This window comes from Coregonus clupeaformis, chromosome 31 (assembly GCF_020615455.1).
Source record: "Coregonus clupeaformis isolate EN_2021a chromosome 31, ASM2061545v1, whole genome shotgun sequence".
NCBI classification, from domain to species: Eukaryota; Metazoa; Chordata; class Actinopteri; order Salmoniformes; family Salmonidae; genus Coregonus; species Coregonus clupeaformis.
Genome location: NC_059222.1, coordinates 41,890,445 through 41,898,041, shown reverse-complemented (window position 1 = coordinate 41,898,041; position 7,597 = coordinate 41,890,445).

The window sequence follows — 7,597 nt, the reverse complement described above, 5'->3', positions numbered from 1 at the left end:
CAGGAGTGGCTTCGGGACAAGTCTCTGAATGTCCTTGAGTGGCCCAGCTAGAGCCCGGACTTGAACCCGATCGAACATCTCTGGAGAGACTCGAAAATAGCTGTTCAGCGACGCTCCCCATCCAACCTGACCGAGCTAGAGAGGATCTGCAGAGAAGAATGGGAGAAACTCCCCAAATACAGGTGTGTCAAGCTTGTAGCGTCATACCCAAGAAGACTCGAGGTGGTAATCGCTGCCAAAGGTGCTTCAACAAATTTCATTTTTTCATTTTTAATAGATTTGCAAAACTTTCTAAAAACCTGTTTTTGCTTTGTCATTATGGGGTATTGTGTGTAGATTGATGAGGAAAAAAAACAATTTAATCCATTTTAGAATAAGGCTGTAACATAACAAAATGTGGAAAAAGTAATGGGGTCTGAATACCTTCCGAATGCACTCTATGTATTTTGGCAGCCATTCATGGACAGTTTTGAATAAGTCATACAAATAAGCATTGGATATTAAATGCTCCAGGAATCAAATATCATTTTTGACATTTTAGTATTTTGCACATGCTAAGCAACTCATAAAGGCATCATATTTTGTCTATGCAGAGTAAGATGATGACAGGGATCTTCAACTAGTAGGTATAAACCCCCTGAATGTTGATATTCATTAGAGTTTTCTTGAAAGTTTGGTGATTTTGAGAAATTTATTGTTATAACAAGAACATTTTCAAACACCCAGCAATCGGGAAACATAGATCAGGGGTGGCAGGATTTTCTTCTAGCCCTATTTTAAAGAGATAGTTCACCCAAATTACAAAATGTTAGTGTCCTTACCTTAAAAGCAGTGAATGGACAAGGAGACTGCAATCTATGATTTGGTTGCCCACTGCCATCAACCATTAATATGTCCTGTGCAGAGTAGTGGTAACACTCCCTGGCACGTGTCGCATACAACTTTCCACCTGATAACAGGGATCAATCCCTGATTCCAACCTTCCTACTGTTTCTAGCATTTGCCCGTCTCCCCATCTCATTTCATTACTGTCTGAATAAAGTGTCAAACTACCACATTTGTTATAAAACCAATTATATTTGCAGACTTTCAATTTCATCCCCCCAAAATCTCAAAGCACCAAACACCCAATTTTGAGTGTTCATTTAATGTTCAAAGCATCCTGAATACACCTGACCTATGTTTTTTTTGTTTTTTTTTATCCACCCTGGTCATAGGCCTAAGCCATGTGAAAATGCATAGAATTGCACGAAATGAGCTTTTAAACAGTAAAAATGTTCACCCATCTGAAGGAGCAGTGCCACATAGGAATGAATGGAATTCTACAGTATTTCAATTAAGTGTTTCAAGGACAAAATTGTTTAAGGATTTTTGTTATAGTGGGGACAGTAACATAAGAACTTTCTAAAAAAAAAAACTATACTTTCAGGAAAATGTTTTAATATATATTTTTTGTTTATCTCACATAATATCATTTAAAATGATGCATTAATGTGTAGGTAATAGAATAAATGTGGCAAAAACAAATGTAGACATTAATAAATACATTTCTATAGCTTCCAAAATAGTTTTTACACTGGTGGGGGAGTGCCAATATGGAGGCACGGTGACTTCAAAACAGCGCCCCCTGGCAGTTGTCTATATATATTTTTTATTTATTTGTTATACAGTGAGGGAAAAATGTATGATCCCCTGATGATTTTGTATGTTTGCCAACTGAAAAATAAATTATCAATTAATGGTAGGTTTATTTGAACAGTGAGAGACAGAATAACAACAAAAAAATCCAGAAAAACGCATGTCAAAAATGTTATGAATTGATTTGCATTTTAATGAGGGAAATAAGTATTTGACCCCCTCTCAATCAGAAAGATTTCTGGCTCCCAGGTGTCTTTTATAGAGGTAACGAGCTGAGATTAGGAGCACACTCTTAAAGGGAGTGCTCCTAATCTCAGCTTGTTACCCGTATAAAAGAAACCTGTTCACAGAATCAATCAATCAATCAGATTCCAAACTCTCCACCATGGCCAAGACCAAAGAGCTCTCCAAGGATGTCAGGGACAAGATTGTAGACCTACACAAGGCCCCATTCATTCTTTCCTTTACACGGATCAGTCGTCCTGGTCCCTTTGCAGAAAAACAGCCCCAAAGCATGATGTTTCCACCCTCATGCTTCACAGTAGGTATGGTGTTCTTTGGATGCAACTCAGCATTCTTTGTCCTCCAAACACGACGAGTTGAGTTTTTACCAAAAAGTTCTATTTTGGTTTCATCTGACCATATGACATTCTCCCAATCCTCTTCTGGATCATCCAAATGCACTCTAGCAAACTTCAGACGGGCCTGGACATGTCCTGTACTGGACTGACAATGTACAATTCAAAGACTGAAACAAATAAGTCAGGTTACTTATATTTAAGGAGAGCAAAACGATATACAATCCTGAAATCAGCTGTAATTGTCAATAGTAAAACAAAGCTTAAAATGTTGTTTGAGTGAATCTGAATCCAGAAAATGAATGACTTCTGGACGCGGTAGACTCCATCTCCTCATAACCCTATTATGCTCAAATATAGACTGGTGCACACTGGAAGTTATTTATTGTGTGAAAAGTATTTAAAGAGAGACCGCAGGGTGTGTGTGTGTGTGCGCAGGTATGTGTGCTGTCTCTCTGGGTTGTGCCGTGGGTGGCGTTGTTGTGGCGTTGTTCTAAGATGGGTAAAAACAGCTGCATCTGCCAGTGCCCATTGCCCATGTGGGGGAGAGTAGGAAGGGCTGGTTTGACCGGCCAAGGTAGGGGGGGGGGGAGTGGGGGGATAGAGGGGGGAGTGGCTGGTTTGGCCGGTGAGGGTTGGACGGCACATGTTTGGCACATGGGGGTGTCACATAGCCTACTATCTCAGGCAAACTCCCAGTCCAGAGAGTATGAAGCAGACAGGTCCAGGTCCTTGCCTGGTCAATTGGCACAGTGGACAGAGAGCGGCTACTCTGGGATAGGCTCTACTGCCTACAGCCTGGTTATTGGACTGACAGGAGGGTCTAATTTAATCAGCATGGACAGACAAAAACACAGAGATGTTTGCAGAAGTGTGGAGTGGCAAAGGGGTGGAGGAATAGAGAGGTGGAGGGAGGGAGCGATTGGATGAAAGGGTGGAGGATGGAGGGTGGATGAGGGGGGATGGATGGATGGAAGGGTGGAGGATGGAGGGTGGAGGAGGGGGGGGATGAAAGGGTGGAGGATGGAGGATGGAGGGTGGAGGAGGGGGGATGGATGGATGGAAGGGTGGAGGATGGAGGGTGGAGGAGGGGGGATGGATGGATGGAAGGGTGGAGGATGGAGGGTGGAGGAGGGGGGATGGATGGATGGAAGGGTGGAGGATGTAGGGTGGATGAGACGGGATGGATGGATGGAAGGGTGGAGGATGGAGGGTGGAGGAGGGGGGATGGATGGATGGAAGGGTGGAGGATGAAGGAGGGGGGATGGATGGATGAAAGGGTGGAGGATGGAGGGTGGATGAGGGGGGATGGATGGATGGAAGGGTGGAGGGTGGAGGAGGGGGGATGGATGGATGAAAGGGTGGAGGATGGAGGGTGGATGAGGGGGGATGGATGGATGAAAGGGTGGAGGATGGAGGGTGGATGAGGGGGGATGGATGGAAGGGTGGAGGATGGAGGGTGGAGGAGGAGGGATGGATGGATGGATGGAAGGGTGGAGGTTGGAGGGTGGAGGAGGAGGGGGGATGAAAGGGTGGAGGATGGAGGGTGGAGGAGGGGGGATGGATGGATGGAGGTACTGATCATCCACATCAGCTGACTGTCGAGCACAGAACAGGTGGGATGGAGAGAGGAGGAGAGGAGGAGAGGTGGGATGGAGAGAGGAGGAGAGATGGGAAGGAGAGAGGAAGAGAGGAGGAGAGACAGAAGGAGAGGTGGGGAGGGAGAGGAGGAGAGATGGGAAGGAGAGAGGAAGAGAGGAGGAGAGACAGGAGGAGAGGTGGGGAGGGAGAGGAGGAGAGATGGGAAGAGAGAGGAGGAGAGGTGGGAAGGAGAGAGGAGGAGAGATGGGAAGAGAGAGGAGGAGAGGTGGGAAGGAGAGAGGAGGAGAAGAGGAGAGAGAGGAGGAGAGGTGGGGAAAGAGTTCAATGGAAAATGGTTGGAGACGTGCCAAGAACATGCATTATCAATCACTCTAATGCGCTCCCTCTCTCACTCTACTCTCTCTCTTGCATCATTCGGTTTATTGCATTTAATCATTTCATAATGCAGACTAGTCAGATGTTCTTTTGTCAGTAATTGGGTGGGTCAAGATGTGCATGTTGTACATAGCATGTGTGTGTGTGTGTGTAAAATTTAAAGCATTAACTTTCCATCCATGTGATTGCAGACAGGAAACTGTGTATAGGATTTGGATACAGTGGCATACAGTGAGGGAAAAAAGTATTTGATCCCCTGCTGATTTTGTACGTTTGCCCACTGACAAAGAAATGATCAGTCTATAATTTTAATGGTAGGTTTATTTGAACAGTGAGAGACAGAATAACAACAAATAAATCCAGAAAAACGCATGTCAAAAATGTTATAAATTGATTTGCATTTTAATGAGGGAAATAAGTATTTGACCCCCTCTCAATCAGAAAGATTTCTGGCTCCCAGGTTTCTTTTGTTACCTGTATAAAATACACCTGTCCACAGAAGCAATCAATCAGTCAGATTCCAAACTCTCCACCATGGCCAAGACCAAAGAGCTCTCCAAGGATGTCAGGGACAAGATTGTAGACCTACACAGGGCTGGAATGGGCTACAAGACCATCGCCAAGCAGCTTGATGAGAAGGTGACAACAGTTGGTGCGATTATTCGCAATTGGAAGAAACACAAGGGAACTGTCAATCTCCCTCGGCCTGGGGCTCCATGCAAGATCTCACCTCGTGGAGTTGCAATGATCATGAGAATGGTGAGGAATCAGCCCAGAACTACACGGGAGGATCTTGTCAATGATCTCAAGGCAGCTGGGACCATAGACACCAAGAAAACAATTGGCAACACACTATGCCGTGAAGGACTGAAATCCTGCAGCACCCGCAAGGTCCCCCTGCTCAAGAAAGCACATATACATGCCCGTCTGAAGTTTGCCAATGAAAATCAGAATGATTCAGACGAGAACTGGGTGAAAGTGTTGTGGTCAGATGAGACCAAAATGGAGCTCTTTGGCATCAACTCAACTCGCCGTGTTTGGAGGAGGAGGAATGCTGCCTATGACCCCAAGAACACCATCCCCACTGTCAAACATGGGGGTGGAAACATTATGCTTTGGGGGTGTTTTTCTGCTAAGGGGACAGGACAACTTCACCGCATCAAAGGGATGATGGACGGGGCCATGTACCGTCAAATCTTGGGTGAGAACCTCATTCCCTCAGCCAGGGCATTGAAAATGGGTTGTGGATGGGTATTCCAGCATGACAATGACCCAAAACACATGGCCAAGGCAAAAAAGGAGTGGCTCAAGAAGAAGCACATTAAGGTCCTGGAGTGGCCTTGCCAGTCTCCAGACCTTAATCCCATAGAAAATCTGTGGAGGGAGCTGAAGGTTCGAGTTGCCAAACGTCAGCCTCGAAACCTTAATGACTGAGGAGAAGATCTGCAAAGAGGAGTGGGACAAAATCCCTCCTGAGATGTGTGCAAACCTGGTGGCCAACTACAAGAAATGTCTGACCTCTGTGATTGCCAACAAGGGTTTTGCCACCAAGTACTTTTTCATGTTTTCCAGAGGGGTCAAATACTTATTTCCCTCATTAAAATGCAAATCAATATATAATATTTTTTACATGCGTTTTTCTAGATTTTTGTTGTTGTTATTCTGTCTCTCACTGTTTCAATAAACCTACCATTAAAATTATATACTGATCATGTCTTTGTCAGTGGGGAAACTTACAAAATCAGCAGGGGATCAAATACTTGTTTCCCTCACTGTACATATTCCTCTATTACAGTGAATTTCCCTGAGTGTCTGCACCTGTATCTGGGAGCGGTGGGTTAATGTGCTGGCTTGTCAGTGAGTACAGAAGTCCTGTATCTGGGAGCGGTGGGTTAATGTGCTGGCTTGTCAGTGAGTACAGAAGTCCTGTATCTGGGAGCGGTGGGTTAATGTGCTGGCTTGTCAGTGAGTACAGAAGTCCTGTATCTGGGAGCGGTGGGTTAATGTGCTGGCTTGTCAGTGAGTACAGAAGTCCTGTATCTGGGAGCGGTGGGTTAATGTGCTGGCTTGTCAGTGAGTACAGAAGTCCTGTATCTGGGAGCGGTGGGTTAATGTGCTGGCTTGTCAGTGAGTACAGAAGTCCTGTATCTGGGAGCGGTGGGTTAATGTGCTGGCTTGTCAGTGAGTACAGAAGTCCTGTATCTGGGAGGGGTGGGTTAATGTGAAGTCAGGTCAAATGTCCAAGTCTCTTACAGTATATATCCTCTTCCTCCATCTTCCCTCCTCCATCACTCACCTCCCTTCCCCTCCTCTCCCTTCCCCTCCTCTCCCTTCCCCTCCTCTCCCCCTGTCCTCCTCTCCCTCTGCCCTCCTTTCCAATCTGCTCTGTTGTTGTTTTGTGGCAAGTGGACGTGGGGGCAGGAAGCACTAGTTGTGCACAGGATGCCCCCTAAAAACCCTGCTCCAATTCAACTAATAACTTTAACACTTCTTCTTCCACCACACAACCGGAACACAGTCACTTCCTGTTTAGCGGGGCTCCACTTCCTCCACTCTCTGTGGCCACTGTATTGTGTGTGTGTGTGTGTGTGTGTGTGTGTGTGTGTGTGTGTGTGTGTGTGTGTGTGTGTGTGTGTGTGTGTGTGGGAACCATCAATTCCTAACATTGAGCATGTGCATCTTACACAAACAAGTGTGCTTGTACACAGCACTTAACCTTCTGAGAACCATATGTTTCTTGGAGATGGTGGGAGCATCTTTGTCCAATGATTATTTTGCATACAACCTTCCCACAACTTTCTGGGAATGGTGCAGGATAGTTGCTTGGCTTTGGAACATTCTCGGCCCATTTACTTAACAAAAAAAAAAGTTTTTGTATTTCATTACTTTAACAGAACGTTTCCTAAAAGTTCAAACATGGTTACATTTAATTTCAATTTTGGTAATGTTCTAGGAATGTTCTCCAACTGGTTTAACATTGGGAATGTTCTCAAATAGTTCAGAGAACATTAAGAAACAATGTTTCTACAGGTGTTTCCTACAGGTTTCCTCATGGTTCAATTTAAAGTAATGTTCTCAAATAGTTCCAAGAATGTTAAGAAAACGTTCCATTAAAACCACAAGAAAACTTTTGTAATTTCAGAGAACGTTCTAAGAATGCTATTTAAAAACATATACATTCTGTTCTCAGCATCAACAAACTCTAATCCTCTATCTTGTTATGAGTGCTTGTTTAATTTGAAATGGGGTCTGTTTGAATAGACTAAAATGAACAGCTTTATATGCGTAAAAAAAACATGACATTCTAGTTCCATCCTGGTGGTGCAGTGGACTAATTCCATGGATATACAACAGAAGATAATAGGTTCAAATCTCATTGATGCCATGTCACAATAAAAAATAAA